The sequence below is a fragment of the Protopterus annectens genome, chromosome 12.part0, assembly GCF_019279795.1.
Source record: "Protopterus annectens isolate FY-2018-M chromosome 12.part0, PAN1.0, whole genome shotgun sequence".
Lineage (NCBI taxonomy): Eukaryota > Metazoa > Chordata > Ceratodontiformes > Protopteridae > Protopterus > Protopterus annectens.
The window spans coordinates 1,004,527,531-1,004,548,864 of NC_056746.1; the positions used below are offsets into that span (position 1 = coordinate 1,004,527,531).

General features: G+C 41.1%; 1 long non-coding RNA gene across 2 annotated transcripts in view; it reads left to right on the forward strand.

Moving 5' to 3' along the window:
• LOC122816936 overlaps positions 1-5,860 on the forward strand; it is a 110,084-nt gene extending 104,224 nt beyond the window's left edge. For both annotated transcript variants that reach the window (XR_006367124.1, XR_006367123.1), the window contains one exon: positions 4,426-5,860. This is a non-coding gene — a long non-coding RNA (uncharacterized LOC122816936). The remainder of the gene's footprint in view (positions 1-4,425) is intronic.
• Positions 5,861-21,334: the final 15,474 nt, after the last annotated feature.

The window sequence follows — 21,334 nt, forward strand, 5'->3', positions numbered from 1 at the left end:
GAATGTTAAAATTTAACTTTACTTAGGCAGCTGTTTGAACACTACATTGCAGAGTGGGCTGCATCCTGATTCATCACCCTGTATCCCTTCCGTCATACAATACTGACTCCTTGTACGCAGCATAAGAGAAGAGGCTGTGTACGCAGCATAAGAGAAGAGGCTGTGCGTGAGATAGTGAGGCAGACAGAGAACTGTAGGTTTCTTTCATTTATGCTGTCAGGAATTATAGTAATACATACTTTTCTGTTATAAAAACCTAAGGCATTTGACCTCAACCTTTCAACTGTACTGTGGTTCAAGAGCTATGTTACTACTTTTGTCAATGGTGTACTTTGGATAGATACCTACACCATTTTCCAACCTAACAATGTAGGGGTCCCACAAGGATCCATTGCTGGACCCTTTGTATTTGCTGTATCAGTGATGTGTGTAAATCTGTAGAACACAATAACATTACACTTGTTCAATATGCAGATGATTATACATTGGTATGTTCAGCACCAACAATCCATAAGCTACAAACTATAACACAGAATTCCTGTTCTGCCTATAGAGGACTAGATAAAGGAGTTCACTTTTTGTTTTAAATGCCATTAGCAATATCAATAGTACTAGACAAAAGTCTGCCCTCAGTATTTCTCTCTCTAACAACACAGGCCTAGAACACGTTTCTGATACAAATGTACTTTGGTATGGTCATTGACCAGAGATTAATTTCTAACAAAAAATTGCAAGTTTCATTCTCTTTCCCGGATTTATTTGCATTTCCACTTTTTACAAACTTAAAAAGGCCCTGTTACTTAAACGGGAAGGGTGTTAGAATAGAGTATTGCAAGCAGGGAAGTGAATGATTGTGTTTAATTGTATTCCTGTTTTTGATGTGCTGATTATAGGATAGATTTGTTTCTACACATCTACAAGGATTAGTTCTCAAATATGTTTTCAGTATACTATTTAGGATAGTTTTAAGTAGCTCTTTACACTGTGGCCACATTGTCGTGTCTTGCTAAATGTGTTGTGCAAAGTAGGCAAAATAATGAATTATAAATATTGCTGTGCTGTGTTGTCTCTTATTTCAGCTTTATAATGAAGTTTTAATTCTTTTAATTTCTCCAACTCTTTTGGGTTTCTAATACCATGATGGGAATGGACCCCATTCCTAAGTCAAAGTATGATTAAAGTTCATGAAATTAATATTGTTTCAATTTTTAATGTCAGCCAGTAGTGCTCTTCGCAGCACCCACAATGTGCCCAGTAATGACGCCTTCTGCAGTTCGTATGGAGTTACATGGATTGGCAACATATACAAGTATGATTGTAGATTCTTTTTTATAAGACCTGTTGCTTTTACTACTATTGGAATTGTATGGGTATCTTTGTTCCGCACTGCTCTCATTTCTGCCTGCACATCCTGATTTTTTATGACTTTGTGTCTCTCTGTACGCAAGACACTGTAGTCACTGTGTGTTGCAATTTCAATGATCAATGCTACTCTTGTCTTCTTTTCTTGGACCACTATATCCGATTTTCTAGCATCTATGTTTTGAACCATTGGTAATGGATGATCCCATGTGATGTAGACTTCATTTTCTATGATGCTTTGTGGCTAATGTTTCCAATGTTTTTTGGCCATTTCAGTGCCATAATGTTTGCACAATCCCCAGTGCAATAGTCTCACCACTTTATTATGCCTTTCAGTATACAGTCCTTTTGCCATTAGTATGTCACAACCAGCAACGAGGTGTGCAACCGTTTCCAATTCGATTTTACAAAACCTACATTTGTCTGTTTCACCCACATGTTCAATGGACTTTATAAACCAACGTGTACGCAGCCCACTATCTTGGGCCACCAATAGAAAGTTTTACTATGTAGTTAAAGTAGAGTAATAAAAGGATTACTGTACTGGTACTGTCATTGTCACAGTACAATGCTATCTCTTGCTTCAGTGTTTTAGAAGGGTGTTTTCCTAACTGTGTACAGCTGTGAAAGAAAACTGACATTGTGCTATGCTGTTTAGTGTGTGAGTAATTCATTGTCTGTTGCTTCGGTTATTGTGGAGGCATTTTACTAGGGAAGGAACATACTGAAGCAGAAGTATTGAGGCGTTATTTTTATGAGGGCATGCAAATGAAAGATAAGCAGCCGGTCTGTCAGAAAAATTGAATTGGGAAGAGAAAATTATCAAGAAGGTGAGTGTTTCAAGCGTTGGGAAAGCTTTGCATAAGATGACTTAATGTATGTTGAAAAGCTGTTTTGTGGTCGTCTAGAAAAGAGACCAGTAATGAGAATATCTCTTTATTGTGCTTGACTGCACATAGAAGAATAACCGAAATTTCAGCTAATCTTAACTGAACAGCTGAGACAGAGTGAAAGCAAATTCTGCATTAAAAACACTGCCCAAGTTCTAATTTTTATTTGAGGCATTGACAGAAACTAAAGAACTCGCTAGCTTGTGCTGTACGGCTGGTCACACAACTGAAAGTGAAAAAAAATTCTACTATAGTGTGTGAATAATAACTTGGAATTGGATGTTACCAAAGTAACCATCACTTGTAGTGATGGTACACCAGCAATGTGTGGAGAAAAAGCTGGAACAGTTACTCTTAATGGAATACTTTATCAGAAGAGTTGTTACCCAAACATCAGTGCATTAAATGCCAGCAGATTTTGCATAATGAAATCTTGCAATCTGGTAACGTGATGTCCATGTTAGTTGGCAATGTGAACTACCTACACTGTGTAGTATTAAAACATAAGGTAGTTTAAGAGTTTCATGAAGACATGTATACTAAGTGCAGCAATGTCATTTAGCATGTGGAAGTAGGGCAGTTGAAATGAGGAAGGGTACCTCAGTGTTTTGTTACTTGAAAAGAGGAGGTAGCAGCAATCGCATTAAATAAACAAAAAAAAATTCTAAGATTTTGAAAACTATCCTTGTAATTATGGTGACTTTTTTTCTTTTGTGAGATTACATTTGACTGATCTCAACATGCAGCTATAAGGAAAAGATCATCTTATAATACAAATGTCTGCAACTGTTAAAAACTCAAAATGAAATAGAAACTGTTCATGAATTAAATGGGAAAGGGTGAGTTGTGTCTCCTTTCCACTTGTCTATAACACACCTCTCGGTAAAAATGTATTGACTTGGGAAAAAATATGCAAAGCAAATTTATAAGCAGATTGAAAAACTTGATGGGATATTTATTTTTCCTAAAGAAGTTCAGTTGAAACTGGTTTGAAGATCCTTTTCTGTTGATCCTGAGAAAGTGTATTTGTGCAGTTTGAGATTATCAATCTGTGATATTCAGCAATAGATTCATAGGTAGGCACTAGGCTTGCAGTCCAGGGAACCATTGAGGATCTAGTCCAAAGTCTCAGTTGCCCCTATACACTGTCTGGGTAAGTGACTTGCTCGGGGTCATAAAGTAGGCAAATGAGGGGTGAAAGAACCAAACCCTTAACCACCGGAACTACAGCTTACTATGTTATTTGGGGTCTGTATTAGAACACTGAACATTCAAAATGTCGAGTGTTCTAATATCGAACCCTACCAATCGAAAATACTAAACATCGAACATTCAGAACAACAAATTGTTTCCTAGGGAAAAAAAATTGCTGTTCCAAAACACATACACACAACACAAGCACACCAAACAAACAGCAATCCACACGCATACCTAAAGTCTTAAACTTAATCCTACACTAAACTATACATACACCACTAACTATCCACTTACCTTAACCCAAACCCTAACCCTAAGGTCCATCACTATCGCACAGTCACCTCACCCGCGCCCTAACCCTAACTCACCTACCCCGCTCTAACCCTCATGTCCACACAATCACACACTTCCACTCCCTAACCCTAACTTACCTAACCCTCACATCCACACAATCGCACACTTACCTGAACCCGACCCGTAACTTTCCACCAGAGCACTGAAAATATTGAAGCAACAGAAACGGACAACCAAATTCTTTCCCTAGGAAAAAATTAGGTTTTCTGTTTCTTCAATATTTTCAGCGTTTGCTGAAAACGGGTCGATATTAGAACACTCGACATTTTAAATGTTCGGTGTTCTAATATAGACCCTGTTATTTCTTTGTGTCTAACTGGCAGAATTAAAATGTTTCATTAACTGTTTCTGCTTTATCATATTATTTTTCTTAAGTATAGATTTTCATATTGCATCCTACTTCAGGTAAGTTAGATTACATTTCCCTGCCACGTGGCTGTACAATTCCTTGCTCATATAAATTGTATAGACTATTTCATATGTACGTTTTGTATTAATTTATGTAGTCATACGATTTCTGTTTAAAATGTACCTGTTTTCTGCTCAACATTAATGTTTTAATATGTAGTAATGGATTGTAATTTTTGACCATACTTTATGTATACTTTGTATTTGCCTGCAGGTACTGGTCATGGCTGAAAATGGTCCTTGGACGTATTCATTTACCTGGTGAACAAAAAAACACAGAAACCAGCACCTGGTGCAATTTCTACAAAAGTCTGGTGGACAGTGAAAAATGCCTAAATGTTACACTCCTTGCCATGAAAATGTTCAGCGTCTTTCGCAGCACTTACATGTATGATCACTCATTTTCCTTGTACACAAAAAAGAACCCTCAATTGTCATTTGATACACATTTAAACAATTTCAACTTCAAAAACCAACACCATCTGTGACAAGCTTGTTACTGAAAAGAGATTTTTAGACCTCTATTTCATATTCGTATGTCTCTTTGGTAGTGAAGCTTGAAGTAAGCATACTGTCTGCCTTGAACATAAATAAATAAGCAAAGGTTTTCTCCGACTAAATGAACATAATCACTATACCTCTCAACTTCTTTGCTCAACAATTCTGGAGACAGGCAGAAGTAATGGGGGCCAAAAGTCACAAATCAGGAGCAATTTTTAACATTACTCTAATTTACATAAATGTTGTTAGGACAACACATTTTGCATCAACGTACATTTTCTTTCTTTTTTTAAAGTAGCATAGGTACATCTACTGCAATAGAAAAGAAAGTAAACCAAACTTAGTTTGTTAATGTTTGACATTACTGACTGACGTTAAGTTGGTGTAAAAATATGAGGCTCTCCTTGACGGAGTTACACATTTCTTCACAATATCCCCTATGTCTCTATTCTTGGTTGACCCCCCTCTCATCCTTGGTTGTTTTAATTCCCTATAAATTAGGCACTCATACATTTAGATACTGTTTATTAACAGCGCAGGTTTCAAATTGTCATAATTTCCTACATTTGTAGGATGAATACGTCTTTGTAGTTCAGCATGAATTTGTGCACTTGGGGGGGCTTGATGCATTTATGTAAACAATGCATGATAATCTTGACATTCACTGACACTGAGTGTATGAGTTGAACATTTCATCATCTAAGAAAAAAATGCTAAACTGGAAGTGGTGGAAGGGAGGAACCCCATCATATATGCACCAAGGATGCTCCCTGTTAGATTAGCTTATTCTAAGAACATATCAATTGTTTTGAGTGGCTGTAGCATTTAATCTGTAAGAATACTAGCATGCCCAATTCCCATCACCATGTTAGTGCAAACATTTAAAAAAGGATTCACTTCTGGCCTTAAAATATTTATTGAATGTATATTGAAAATTGCTTTCCGAGAGTCTGACACTGCTTTTGTTTTCAGATGGCTGTACATTATCCCAGAAAGTATTTCTTAAAGATATCTTCTTTTATCAGTTCAGAGGGTCATGTGTAGTAAAGGTGAACACAAAATGTGGAATTGGATCAGTGTGTGAAGTAATCTAATTTTTTGTTTGTAACAGAATTTCGAACTGATACAATTTGCTTATTTCCAGATAATCTGTGTGCTGTATTTTTTATGAAGTATTTATTAATGCAGTATAGTTGTGGTTGTCATATCAAAGGGCATCCTCATCCAAGGCCAGAAAAAAAAAATTTCCCCGTATCTTGATCTCAGTAGTATTTAAGACACTGCATCACTCTAAGGTGGGTTTTTTTTTTTGCCTAATTTTAAGGCATGATGCAGGCTGATATGTTAACACGATTTCACCATTTAACCAATATTTCTTTACCATACCAGATCGTTGACACAGAAAGATAAAAGCCCTCATAACAACCCAGGTGATCCAGTACTGAATATCTGTGCAGCAAAAGTACCAGCAGGAGGAAATGGAAATTGGCCTTTACCAGCGTGCACATATCTGATGGAAGTGGTTTGATCTGCTGCCGTCCTGGTCTGTGTCAGAGACCGAGGTCATCTGCAGCAGCAGGGTAGAGGATGACTTGCAAGGAGTGTACAGTACTGTAGCTGAAGGCTAGCATATGCAGAAATGTGCATACATTACAGGCTGGTATTATGCACCTCCACCTCATTTTGATTGTGCCCATGTCAGATCTGTAAGTGGTGGGGTAAAAAGTCAATTCTCCCCCTCTCTAGCGGAATGGGCTGGGTTAAGAGTTACCTTGTAATTTAATGACCTGGGGGCAATTGCTGTTCAATGTTTTAATCATGAATGGCCCTGATCTGGGTGAGGATTAAGCTATTTCACCAAGCTATTGGAATGTGGGTGTCTCTGCTGTATGAAAATAGTAAAAGAATGATGGGGGGGGGTAAAGAATCGGCCATCCTTTTTAGCTTGCCTGGCTTATGGTCCATCTGGTTAGCTCTTATCTAACTGGCAAAGTCCATCTGGTTAGCTCTTATCTAACTGGCAAAATGAATGGGATCAAAGGCCAGTTGGATGGTTTGATGATGAACTTACAAAAATTGTTTATTTATTTCACTGTGTATTCTATGCCACATAAGAATACACCAGGAAGGAAAACCCTTTTTTTCAGTGTCAGCATAGCAGCAGATCATACCAACATTTTGGGATTACCCACCTTCTGTGTCCCATTTCCTGACATATTTGTTCACCACTAATGTCACCCATCTTGCAGAGGAGCAGAGCAGATCTCACTCCTTTTTAGGCATGAAAATAGGTGGTATGTGACTGTCTCGTGTTGCCTGTGTTGTTCTGTAGTTTCCTCATGTCTTCTTGCTGTTTTTATGAGTACCACTCATCTCTCCAAACTGTTTTACTGCATTGTGGTTCACACAGTACTGCTTGAATTTTTATTTTCCGTTTCACATTTCGCAGTAATATATTTTACAAACATTCATCAAAGTAATATGAAACACTATTTATTTTATTTCTTTTGTTAACCAGGTGCATGGGCTGGTCTGTGGACCCTTTTTTTGCCATGACTTGAGCCAGTTTGATAATGAGAGCATGATTAATCAAGTACACATAACCTATTGTAAGTAGAACATATGACAGGTTACAGTAATAGATTTAAACACCACAAACTATGTTTATTATGTATGTGACACAAGAATATAGGTTCTTGGGCAAGTACTAGGCTAGCTGCACTTTCGGGCTTTTTTAGCCTAGCTAGTTTCCCTTTTTATGCTCAGAATAACTTGTCCTTTTGGTTACAGATTGGGCTTACCCATCCCATAGTTGATTAATTATATATTACTCCTAGTGAGAATAACTGGGATGATACCGTAGATAATTTGAAGGGACCTGTGCATGGGATAAAGCATTTAGGAACTGCCTGTCTCCATTAGTAGTATATATATCATGAAATTAACATGCTCACTATAAATATCTGTGCAGTATTGCTTTATCATCAAAATTGGTTAGTTGTTGTGCTTGTCCTAGGTTCCTTTCCCTTGAAGACCACCACACACAATGTTCATTTTCTCTGGGCCATGATCATGATGCAGAGTACTGTGATAATTGCACTATATTTAGGGAAAGCTATTACGTTTGTTTAAAAGCACTGTATTCTTATTTAAGTGAAAAAAATATATAAAAAACCTTAGAAAAGAAATCTAAGAGAGGTATTTTTAATGCAGTTGACTCATGAAATTGGAAAAAAAAGAGATTATTCCAAAGAAGGCTGAGTATATTCACAGAGGAATGTTGTCTTAATTGTCAAATTCTTGGAGGGGTTTCAACAATTTTAGAAGTAGCAGGTTCATTTTTGGTGATTCCCAAAAACGTAGTCTTGCTCCTCCTAGATTTAATATGTTCCTCATAAAATTAGGCCTGTTTATGGGTACATAATTTTATTAAATAAATAAACTAAGTCTTTACAAAGTTTCACTACCACTGACTGTATAAGGTTAGTATGTAAAGAGCTTCTATTGTGAAAATTAACAAATACTCCTTCTGACCCACTGCTACGACTCTTTAATATGTAGTGCTATGATTTTTCATGCTTGTAGGTTGAGAAGTATGTCCGTGTTGGTAGTACCAAAATGTAAAACAGGCACCTTCATGAATGCTGACACCTGTATCTATCTCAAAGGTTTCTAGATTGAAAGTGAATTCTGATTCAGATGGTTGAGCAGAACAGTTGCCTTCTACCATGCATTGACTATTTCCCACCTCTCCTGTACTTGCTATACTTTCGTTTTTTAGGAAATCTTGTCTTGAACTGCTGAAACACAGCAATGACCTGTCTTAAGTTACTGTTTAAAACAAAGCAACACAGATGTTTGCATATATGCACAAATGTCCTGTATAAGAGTACACATTTACACATACATGCTAAGGTCCAGTGTGTGGATACAACACAAAAATAAGTCTTTCTTTGATTTCCTTAGTGGGTAAGAAAATAATTATGCTGATGTGAGTCACTCCTCTCAATATATGCAGTTGGACTGTGGGCACTTCGACGTCTGGTTCACCTTTCCAAGATATTACCTTTAATGGAATGGTAAACAGTGTGAGAGCTCTCCTTAAGTGCCAATATCTGAGCCTTCTTCACCAAAGAATCATTATGCCTAGATATTAAGGCTGCCCATATTTAAAGCTGAACTCTACCAATGTGCAGTATGTTTGAGAATATCCGGAAGCACAAGTTTTCTTCCAGATATGCCAAGTGGATAACATAGCATTAGATAAAAGCTTAAAAGTATTCCTTTTATCTCAAGGTGCTGTATAGTCTACTTTATACAAAACAGCAGAACTATTTGCCATTATGTAAAAAAAAAAAAAAAAAAAAAAAAAAGCACAGCTATACTGTCTCACTTCATTGCAGAACATGTGACACATCACTGAGCTAGAACATAACTGAATTACTTTATATTTTTCAGTTTTATTGTCACATATCTTGACCTGTGTATTGTTTAATTTGTAGCACTCTGATTACTGTCTCACTATAAAGCTTTCTCATATTAAGCATATTTCTCTTAGCAGAGACAGATGGATACATTATGACTACTAGATTAATTAAATTTCACCAGCCGAGGTTATTAATGTTTCCAGGTGGTGAATATAAATGAAATTTTAACCTTTTTGGGCATACTTTCCAAAGGCCTTACAGCAATCACTAGGTACCTCAAATAAGGAAAGGTGAAAAGTAGCACATTTCTTGAAACATTTTTTAGAAACATAAAGCTGAGGATTCAGTAAACTCTGTGTAGGCTTAGTGCAAAGCCTGCACAGAGTTTACATGTTTGGTGAGTAGTAGTGCTAACTGCATATGCATGCTGCGCACAGTGTTTTAATGAAAACAAATGTGGTTTTGTGTTTAACAAAAGTGTTGCTGACCAGGAAACAGTGTAAAGCTATACGCACAGCAGCAGACATGTAAACCTGTTTACCTACAGACCAACTAGGTCTGTGTGTCTATGCGAAATGACATGATGATTACCAGGGTTAAGAAAGCAATGTATGTAGTTCCAACACATTACATGATAGTGTATACAGTGCAGAGTATTGTGGAAACCTGTTTCAGGCATACTGAACAAAAGTTGTGTAAATGATTGTCAAGGATACATAGACTGCATTATAAATAAATAGGGGAAGTGTGTGTGTTGAGTAGGGACACACACATGAATTATAGGAATGAACACTGGGAAAAAAGGACAGGTGAAACATGGTAATGTAAAGAATGTGAGGACATGTCAATTAAGAATGAACACTAATAACATATCAGCATGATACAGTATGGACTACACCGTGACTGTGTATAGGTAGAATGTACTGTCACCCAGGATGGTGACACAATATAAACCAGAAATGATCGACATCAACAAGGTGTCAATCCAGGGGGATCCAGCATCTCTCAGCCTAGAATGAGATGTTTGACACGCCAGGCTACTTTGCCAGAGGTGGTCTGCACTGTGGGATACTGGCAAAGGCACTTGGCTCCACCATAGTGCCTTTTTCAGGGACATCAAAGCAACAGAAGTTCAGATGTAAAAAAAATTCCACTGCAGGCAAACTCAAGGTTCTGCTGCTTAATGCTAGGCATCTAAACATGAAGCTGCACTGGAGGAAAGTTCCAGCCTACTGGCTGACAGATTTGGCACAAACTTCAGCCAGCTGGAACCACAGGCCGTACCCCAGAGCATACCTGACAACAGTCCTCTGCCAAGTATCTCTAGAGATCAGGTCATATCTGCACTGTCCAAGGCTTAAAACACAACCTAACTGCTACCAGATAACATCCCAGGTTGCTTACTGATCAATCTAAAATGGGACCTAGCAGACCCACTTAGCATTCTGTTTAACCATAGCCTGAGAACTGCCTTTGTTCCAGCAGAGTGGAAAACAGCAACAGTAATCCCCTTGCACAAAGGGGGGACATCAGCCGACCCTGGGAGCTAAAGACCCATAAGTCTAACCAGTCTCGTGCAAGGCCATGAAAAGAATCATCATGGACTTTAGAGTCTGATTATCTATGTCCTTACAGACCCAAACCAATTTGACTTTGATAAGGGTAGATCATGTTTTTTAAACTTAGACTTCTTCAAGAAAGTCACCAAAGACCTGGATGAAGGTAAGACTGTGCATACCGCCGGTCTTGACTTGGCCAAGGTTTTTGACACAATCCCCCACTCGGGTATCATTGAAAATTCTCCCAGCTGGGGATTAACCCTTACATCAGTAGATGGAGAGCCAGTTGGCTCACCGAGAGAATACATACTGTCAAAGTTGGTGACAACCTCTACCAGTAGAGCCATCACAGGTGCAGTACCACAAGGATCTGTGCTGGGGCATTTACTGTTCACACACTTTTTGTAGTCCAGAATACAGTAGTTTACCTTTGGCTTAACAATTTTACTGATGCTTCCAAACTGGGTGCAATCACGGAGTCCACCAACAATGTTAACATATTACAGGAGGGGCTACCACCGACAATGATTGGTGCCAAAGCCATGGACTACAACTAAATGCAAAAAAGTGCCATTATTATTGCCTTTGACAAAGTGCAATTCCCTGGTAATTACAGTATTGACAACACCCCCCCAAACTCCAACCCAGTGGTGCAAGACCTGGGAACACCGGTAAATAGCAATCTGAACTTCAAACACCGGGTTTCCAGAGTAGTAAGGAAAGCCTTCTACGTCATGCACCTCATAAATAAGGGCATTGCATCCAGATCTGAGGCTGTTATAATACTACTGTACTCTACTCTCAGCAGAACATTAAGAGAGTACAATGCTCCCTATTGCATATACTTCACCAGACACCTGCAGCAACTGGAGAGACCACAGGGGGTTCTTAACAAGAAAATACAGGGCCTGCAAACCATGCCACGATGTACATGGATAGACTGAAAGCCCTGCCACTGTACTCTGTATTGTATTGACTTTTGAGAGGTGCCTGGCCTACAGGGCAGTTTTTGACCCTGCCCTGATGTAAATGCTACCCATCCACAAATCTAATGGCACAAGAGTCAGTAAGTCTAGGGATCTTAACTAGCCTGTGATATTAATAGAACATGCTTGAGAGACGGATATACTTCCCAGAGACTGCCACTCCTCTGGAATAAACTTCCAAATCATGTAAATCAGAGATCCTATCTGACCTATTCAAGTACAACTTAGACAAATGGATGGGAGACTGCAAATTCACCCTAGGGGTAGCACCCATGGATGGGGGTAGTCTGTGTTGACCATAGACTCCCTCTGCCAATTACGTCCACCTAATAAGGATAATTGTGTATATGTGGGATGAACATGGCTAAGCTTGTAAGGGCTGTAGGACTGCTAGCCTAGTAACCTCCTATGAACCTGTCAACATTTCTCGGGGTTTATGTCTACAGCTGTTATAGAAGTAGCATGGAATGTAATGGTAATAGTAGCCACCTGTACATTAGCTTACATCACAGATTGTAATACCCTCTTGTAGCCATACTGTACATCCACACTTCAATATAGCCTTATGTGAATGACAGCAACATTGACATGTCAAGTGATCATAGATCATAGGACACTGTTAGGTTGATGGTCAACATCACATGAAATCCTGGCTATTATTATAAAATGAAAGTAAAAATGCTTATATGTATATTATGGAAGATAGTAAGACTATTGTACGTATGTGTATGTGTGTTGGATTGCATTACATTTTGCCACTGTCCATGCGAGACATGTGCACCACACCATGACAGAATTAGCAATCACACATACAATGGTCTGGAGATGTCTTGCTTGGTCTCATAGAATGAATGCTTCATGTTGTGTGTATGCATAATTCACATGAGGACATCCTGAACAAATACCACAGCATAAGTCTGACTTAGAAAGTGACTTTATAAGTGATAACATCAGCAGAGTCTGGTGAGAGGATGATGGTAAAAGCAGTATCCCCATGTTGGGGTAAAATGCTCTCTCTAATATTGAGCAAGTGCACAAACACACATACACACACCAGCTGATGGCTGTGAGATTAGAACCCCTACCTAAAGATACAGACTAGAATACTCTGTACTTAATGTAAGTGCCACGGCACAAGTCTTAACTTTTACAAGGCTGCAGGACAATTTATAGTGGATTACATCATTATTGTATGTTTGAGAGAAGATGTTGGGAGACCTTAATGAAATGGATAGCTAGCCATGTGCAACTGTCAAGATATTAAAGATCTGCTTGTAACCAGATTGATGAGTGTGCAAAGTGTACCAGTTGCTGTTGTGTTTCCAGTGTGCAAGCATACCTTAAATACAGATGTTAAGTTGTTAATCTCGCCTTCATTCTTGCTGGATCGGTTGGACCCTCTGCTCTCTCTGACTAAGCCTTCTAAAAAAGAGAGTTGGTTTGGTTCCACGGCCCCTTATCCCTTATATCCAGGCGGTATTACCTCAGATCGCTTTCAGACAGGCAGCTGCGATCGGTGTGTTGTTTTCTACCGCTTCAGGTCAGTTCACATTAGATCAGTCATCAGTCTAATTAAACCCCTTTAACCCTTTTTTTCTTATTCCCTTTTTCTTTAGTATTTTTTTGATCCTTTTCTACCTTTTTATCCACCCTTTTTATTACCTTTACACCTCAAGAACTTAGTTAGCTCTCCCTTCTCCCCCTCCTAGTAATGAGTGGTGTGGTTGTTTTGCCTTTTTGTATATATATAAAAAAGAACTACTTAGTTTTAACTTTACTAGTTTATCTAAACTAGTAGTGTATGTGTGTTGTGTGTTTTTTGTTGGTGGTGTTTGTCTTTCTGTTCTTGAAAAAAGTTCCCAATTCAAAGGGCTTCAAGGTGAAGCAGGGACTGTCGCTGTCAGAAAATGTCTCTGACAGACACTTCCACACCTCTCTGGGACCTTTACTGTATCCTTTGGGACCTGCAGGACCCATGGCTTCAGCCATGGCTTCAAAGCCCCAGAAAAAAAAAAAAAAAAAAAATAAACTTATTTTAAGAGGTTTGCTTTTCCCCGAGGGTTCCCTAACAAACCCTCCTAAGGCTCCTCCTCCTCGGCTCAGCTCTCCTCTCCGGCCTGGAACGAAACCTCCTGCTACATCGGCTCCGGCTGGGGCGATGAGGGCGGCGAGCTTCTGGCGGAGTCTCGCTCGGCTGGGCGCCCTGTCGGAGGCATTGAAGAGCCGTGTGTCGAGTTCGAGAGAATCAGGCTCCGATCTCCGGAGGTCTGGGCTCGTCTCACGTCCGCCAGGATCCCCCCCATCTCCTGCTCATCTTGATAGAGCCTCCCTCTCCTCTCCTTCTAGATCTCATCGAGCATGAGGTTCATGTGGGCGACTAGTTTGATTAGAGCATGACCTTGGGACCTTCAGAGGGAGTCTCATTCCACAGTCCTTGAGCCTGACTAAATCTGACATCTCAGCCTCTGACACTCCTGTTCTTTCGAGTTCCTCTCCTTGACCCTTTGAGCTCGGAGTCGGCCGGGTCGATGGTAGCGCGAGGGTGGAAGGTCGGAGTCGCATACAATGGCTTTCGGCATTCCTTCTCTCGATTTCCTCGGGGCTCCGATGGCCCGGAGACCCCTCGTCTGCTCGGTGCCTCGGCGCTTCGGCCCTCGTCCCCTCGGCGCCTCGCCGACCGGCTCCCTGGGTGGTTCGTGTCGGTTCCGAGCGGACCGGAGCCATCACTGTCTCGTTCGAGGGAGGAGTGTTCTCCGTCATGCGGACTCTGACTGCCTCACAGGGGTGCATGGCTCGACTCCATGCGCCCAGGAACTGTGCCCTCCCCTCTGTCTCCCTCTGGCCTTCTCTCCCTCCCCCTCATCCCTGCTCTCAGTGAGCCCTCTCCTCATTCATCCCCTGAGGCCTCCAGAGGGGCCCTAGGGGTCATCCCCCTATCCTCATCTCATCCTCTCACCAGGCCTCTCCCTCCTACAACAGATAGTGGAAGAAGGAAGACCCAGATTCCCCTGCTCATGTAGGTCTGAGCACTCATTCTTTGAGAAATTTAGAAGATCTCCTAGTTCCCCTTCTGCCTCTAAGAGATGAATCTTGCAGGTCTGATTGAAATGGCCCTTGGCCAGCCCTTGGGTGTCCCCCTTAACCCTTCTTTGGATGAATCTGGAATTTCTTGTGAGGCGGCTGGCTCCTCTCTCCCTTCCCCAGGACCCCTGTAGCAAAAAGACCGGCAACCTCTAACAGGTTATTCAGCAGGCAAGGATCCACTGGATGGAGAGTCAGACATCACTGGCATAAGGACCTGCTGAAAGAAGGGACTAGCCTGTCAACAGATAAAACAATTTCTGACCAAGGGAGAAGGTGGGTGCTATGGACGGGTTTGCTGCCACCTCCTTTAACAAGGAATCTACTTCTATGGACGCATCATCGAAAACAGGAAATCAGGGTCAAGGCTTTCGTAATTTGTTCAGAAGTCACGACATGTTTTTCGACTTCAAAGAGATTTGATCAAGTGAACAAGGATTTCCATAAGATTTCTACGGTAAAATCTTTTTGAGGATCCTCAGGGTGACCAGCTCACGCAGATGGGCTGTTGGGCTATTGCAAGCGAACACTCTCGGGGCTGCCCTACCTTTTATAGCTAACCCTGCGGCTATCATACCAACTTTCCTTTACAGCGTGCAATTAAGCAGTTCGTTTGATGGCAGGGACCTCTTTGGTGGACCATGCTGATACCCAAAACTATGGACCCCTTTGAGAAGGATCACCTCTTCCTTTTCTGAAAGAGTAGAAAGACTCACTCTGCAATCCTTCTTTGGGCAACTAGGTGCAGAGGGATGGCATGTTTCTCCATGCCTCCTCTCAAGGCTTTTTGCCACACAATGGTCTAGGCGGGTTCCCAAACAGGGGCCCGCCCACAATGTGGTTCCTGGTTCCCAGGGTCAGAGGCAGAGGGACCAATCACAGTGTTGAATGGTTGGCCAGAGGCAGAGAGGCGGGGAGAATCCTGGAACCAGGAAGCCTCCCTCGATCCAGAGAACCAGGGCAAACTTTCCACTCCTGTTGCCTCCACCCTTGGGCAGTCCTGCATTACCCCCAAATCACAAGCCTGTTCTGCCGGAGAAGATTCAATTCAAACCCAGTCACAAAGTCATTTCTATCTCAATTAGCTGTCAGACATCCCATCAATTGGAAGAATCACCAAAGTTGCTTCTAAATCCTCCAAATCAAGTCAAACAGATCTTCGGATGTTGCCACTTAGATAAATTCACAAGCAAAGCAAAGGAGGACTGGGACGTATCCAGAGACTCAGCAGACCAGTCTCAACATAGAAAAAAAAACAAATAAGAATGGGCGGGATCAGAACGCAGGATCAATCTCTTCCACTTCTGAAGAAGGATTTGGGGATCAGATTCCCATTGGTGTCGGATCAGAAAATCAGATTTCGAACACCACGCCACAACTTTTTTCTCCCCTTCCGGGAATCCATTTAAAAATTGGAAAGGAAACCCATTCTTGCTCTCACCACTGCCCCTCAAAATTCTTCCATGCAGATAGTGGATTCTCTCACCTGCCCATTCAAGAGCTCACAGGTTTCCATATTTACACAATTCAGCTCTCTCAGCTCTCCTGAAGGACTTCTTCTTCTGGCCATTGCCAGAATAGCTATTACCTTCATCACCTTTGTCTCAGGCATCATCTTCTGTTAATGGCCAGAGACTACACCGTTCGCATAGTCATATATAGGCCTCTCTTCTAGACACACACAGGACATAACTTCAACGTTCTGTCAGTAGTAATCAAGCAGAGACTAAATATTGGACGGTTCCAATTCTAGAATTCCACAACAGAGCCAAAGCTCATAGACACAGATCATGACTAGGTATTATGATCTCCTTCTAAGAGCCACTCTTCTATTTACCATCCTCCACATGAGACTCCTTCACTTTCCGGTCTTCCACAACTACTTCATTGCCCCAGATTCCTCCCCCCACCGTCTTTGGATCTGCTCCACATGCAAAAATCATCTTCTTGGCTCTTCATGTGGCTTTCTTTTTACTGGGAAGACCAAGCTTCATCTCCAATCATTTTCCCTACTTATTTACATGACCCTGGGCGCCACTGGGACCAGCCTTCACTGAGTCAGGTCCTTGGGGTGGCACTCTGATGTAAATGTCTGGGGAATGCCTTGTTAGCCGGATGAGGAGCAAGCTACAATGAGCTCAGGGCCTATGCTTCAAGACACTCTTCCCTCGGCCTAGGTAGCATAAATGTCGCGAAATAAGACTGGTGCTGGTAATATCAACATACAATCACTCAAAGGGACATAGGTGTATCTTATAAGCGTTTAGACAGTGGGTAAACAAGAATCCTCCTTTCAGAAGCTTTCTGATAGACACACTATGCTTGCTATACCGGAAGTCTCAATTTCTACACACAAGTCAGACGAGCACTCCTTATTCACTACAGTGGGGTCGAAAAGAGGATTCTATCTGGAGAAAATTTTTCCACTAAGGGGCAGCCTTGCTGCACCTTTGCTACCCCCAAAACAGCAAAGCTAGGCTGGATTCTCTCACCTTATTCCGACTTCCTCTGTAAAGCCCTCCCTTCAGCTACAGGCCACTACAGCAAGGCCTAGAGATGTCAGGTTAGGCCAGCCTCTCTTCCCACTCCCCAGCTCTCTAGGTTAGTTCTATTTGTTGAGGCCTCATTCCCTGGAATCCTCCTCAGAGATGGTTCCCTCTTTTCCTCCCTTAAGCAGGCAAATTGTGTTGCTCCCTCCCTCTCACTGCCTCAGTTTCTCCACATTTGGTCCATCAATCGGGCCTCATTTCTCTGCATTCCTCATCTGTCACTCACCTTATTTTTCAAACAATTTCAACCTTCAACTCTCATTTCCATAAATAGCTCACTCTGTTCTAATATATTTGTTCCTTTTCCTTTCATTAATTTACTGGAGGCTTCCATCCCTATTTCCTTCTCTAGTTTGCTAGAGCTTATCCATCTTTGATCATCTTCTACTTTCAAACGTAAACTTAGCTATTGTTCCTTCCCTTCTTCATTTACTCCTTCCAATCTTTCCATTCTTCCTCATCTTGATTTAAAGTTCAATTTGGGCATTGGCCCTTCATTCTGAATCAAAGGCATCTCCATTTTTGCCATCATGTTCACATCTTTTTCAAAGCTTTTATTTTCAACTGCATCATCTACCCTCTCCTATAAGAAATCCTCCTCCATTCTTTTCTTTTTAACTTTAGTTCATCAATCTTTCTCCTAAGATCCTCAGCACTCTCTTGTTCATTCCCATTTTAAAATCTCAGCCCTTTTTTTGTCTCTTCTGGAACATCCAGAGAGGCTATCTATAAAGACAGCTCCTTGGAGACACTCTCATCGTTCCATCTCTGTTTGTCTATTTAGGGTAAAGCCAAACCTATCCACAAAATTGCACCTCCACAGTTTTACCTAACAGCTCTACCTAACCTTGGCACGAACCAATGCCTCCCCTGTACCTTCAGATTCTTACTCTCTTACCCTCTGAACAGAAAGTGCATTTCAGTGATGTTATTCAAGCTTTTGTCCTTATAGCTAGAACTTTGGTTCAGGATCAAGGTAACTCTTCAGCCCCACCATTGTCTGGATGACAGAAAGCAGATCCAGGAACTCCAGCTCTAACCTCCCTCACCTCCTCCTTTGGCTTCTATCATATTGGCTAAGTTTCTGCCTTATCAGAGCCACTCCTCCACACCAGAAATTTGGCAATCACTTGGCGGTTCACTTGGCATTTATAGTTGCCTTCCCAACTCAGGCTGAGAGTTTGTATATCTCTCCAGTTCAGCACATGCTTGGGCTCGTGAGGTCCACTCCAGCCTGCACCCGCAAGCTTGACAGAGCTTCTCTCAATAGTTAGTTGATTAGCCTTCTAGATGCATAGAGCTTGTTTATGTTTCACATGTTCTCCAGTGCTATAGCATTGCAGCCCTAAGTGTTGTTTTTCTTGCTTCTGACCCAGTAACACCCCATTGTGGACAGACCACCATAGAAGTTTCTGTCCCTATATTTTTTTATGGCTTTCTCAAAGAGTTTGTTCCTCTTCCCTTTTCTTCTACAGTGCTTCCTGAGCTCTGATTTCAGGAGGTTTCCTGGCTCCTTATTCAGGATAGGTATATGCTGCACCTAAACATATATATTCTTGTGTAATGTTGTCTTGAGAATCTTCCTTGGAGGTTAGAGGGCCTGGCTTTTCCACCTAGTTTTTGGAGCTTTTTTAGCTGTGCATAGCTTGTGGCCGGTGAGGAATAGCTTATCCCATGGAGCATTTCCTTATATACATGGGAGCTATTTTTGCAAACTATATGCCGACAGCTGTCCACATTCCAAGTATTGGAAAATCTGAATGTGTATTTTCATTATAAAGATGTGACTAGTATATAAGAAAGCATTTCTTGTTTATTTCTGTAATTAGTTGATAACAAGTACTCACACTTTTTGAAATGCATGGGTGGAGGTAACAGATTGTTGCAGTGTAAATATATGTGTTCCTTTGTTTGTCTTTACATGTACTTTCATGGGATGAAGACTAAATGGGCAGTAAACCTAAGTAATGCAAGCTACTGTGCACTTTCCATAGCGCACCACCGAGCAGCAGGTTTGTGCGATCGATGGCAGTGTTTGCACATGCGAGGTAGACATTTCTGTTTTCCCTGTTTGTGCATAGTTAACCGGTGAGCAGATGTGAGCCTCAGTGCTAAAATTATGAGAGTTCTTAGTACTGAGTATATGAAACACACCTGCTGCTTAGCTGACTGTGTGGCAGCAGGTCTACATGTATTGACACAGTTGTTTTGGAGCCCAGATGATCGAGTTCGGATCCAGGTGTATGTAATAGCTTAAAATAAGTATTTATAATGCAATGACAGTATTACCTAGTCTACATTCACTGTGTGTTACCTTAGCACAGCGTGTTTAGGCAGCATTGTGCGGAGGTAACTACACCATTGAAGAGACATTTACCACTGCTTGGCATTGGTGCACAATGCCAAACTCTGCACAACCACAGAGGCCAAAAAGTGAAGAGCTCCATTGCTTTTTTTGTACTCGTGTGTGTTGTGTGCAATTCTATTTTTTTGACCAGATTAAAGATGTTAAAATGGGGTAGAAAGGAAAGTGATGAAATGGGGAGTCAAGCAGGGGGAAGAACAAAGGGAAAACTATACAGGAATGTGCAGGAAGGAGGTTGGAAAGAACCATAGCTATCCACTTAAATAGCATAACATGAAAATATGTACAGAATATTAGCTGAAATTGGACGATCACCTCAACAAAGAGGAGTGGTAACGCAATTATGTTGTATAACCAGTTGGACCAAATCATGTATGTCAAGAAGACGTGTGCGATGTGGAGAGCTATGCATGGAACGGAAATTTTTTTTGGTTGGACAGGTGCTCATTTTTTTATTTTTTTTATTTTATCTATTTTTGTACTTCAGTAAAAGAGGAATGTTGGGTAAGGGACATATGTATTTCTGGGTCAGGTAAGTAGGGTAGGTAAGGAAGCAGATGCAAACAAACAGGACAGACAAGACACGGGGATGGTGAGGGACACGACAGGTTGGGGGACACTATGATTGCAGTTATGGGGGGGACAACAGATGCCATTGCCTGTCAAACATTGGGACACTGAGAATCTAGTACTCACCCACAGGGCTGTCATCACTGTCCCCTTATTCCTGTTTTTTGGAGTGCTTGATGTCTTCTCCTACAGACTATAAGGGAGAGCAGACTCTCAATCTGGTGTAGGCCTGCACAACCCTACACACCAACCCTGGCATCTCCTGGCATGTGATAAAATTCCCATCTCTGCCAGTACTCCTGGAGGATACCACACCAGCTGCTGGGCTAGTGCTACCTGAGGGTGTATGTAGTGCAGGGGTAGCAAAGGCAGTACTTCCAGGTTGGGTCCCAGATTTGCTGGGTGACAAAGCTGGAGCCAGTGGAACAGGGGAGGCTGAGCCACTGGGGTTGACCTACCTCCCTGTGCTGTAAAGCAAATTGTGATCTGTCAGAGATGGATGAGATGGAAACGTTTTGATGACACATACTGTAAAAAAAAAAAAAAAAAAAGATAAGAGTAGGGGTGAGAGAAAAAAAAGATAAAATTAGTACCATTATATGTGACATAAAATACTTTATTATTGTGATAATGCATTGTATATGAACATTTACATTTAAGTATACTTCTTTACAATCTGTGAGCTATAATTAAGGATAGCTCAAAGTAATCCTTGTAATGTGCATATATTACACACATGCTTGTTCCAGTTTTGCAAATTAAGTTAACAGCAGAGCATTTATGCCACTTGTGTAGAAATTGATTTATGTAATTATTTTTAAAGGACTTTATAGTTTTATATTTACTTGTGGCATTTGTACCCACATCTGAGTACAGACTTAGACTGTGTGCTACAGACTGAAGCATGTATGCTTGCCTTTACAGTTAGAATATGCATGCTACATACACACCCCTTGCTTCCCTCAGTCTCTCTATATGCTCAGCATGGGCCTCTCTATTCACCATAATCACTGAATTAGCTGTAGAATAAAGAGAAAGGAACAAAAGAGCATTATAGGCAGGCCAATCTTGCCTATATACAGCTT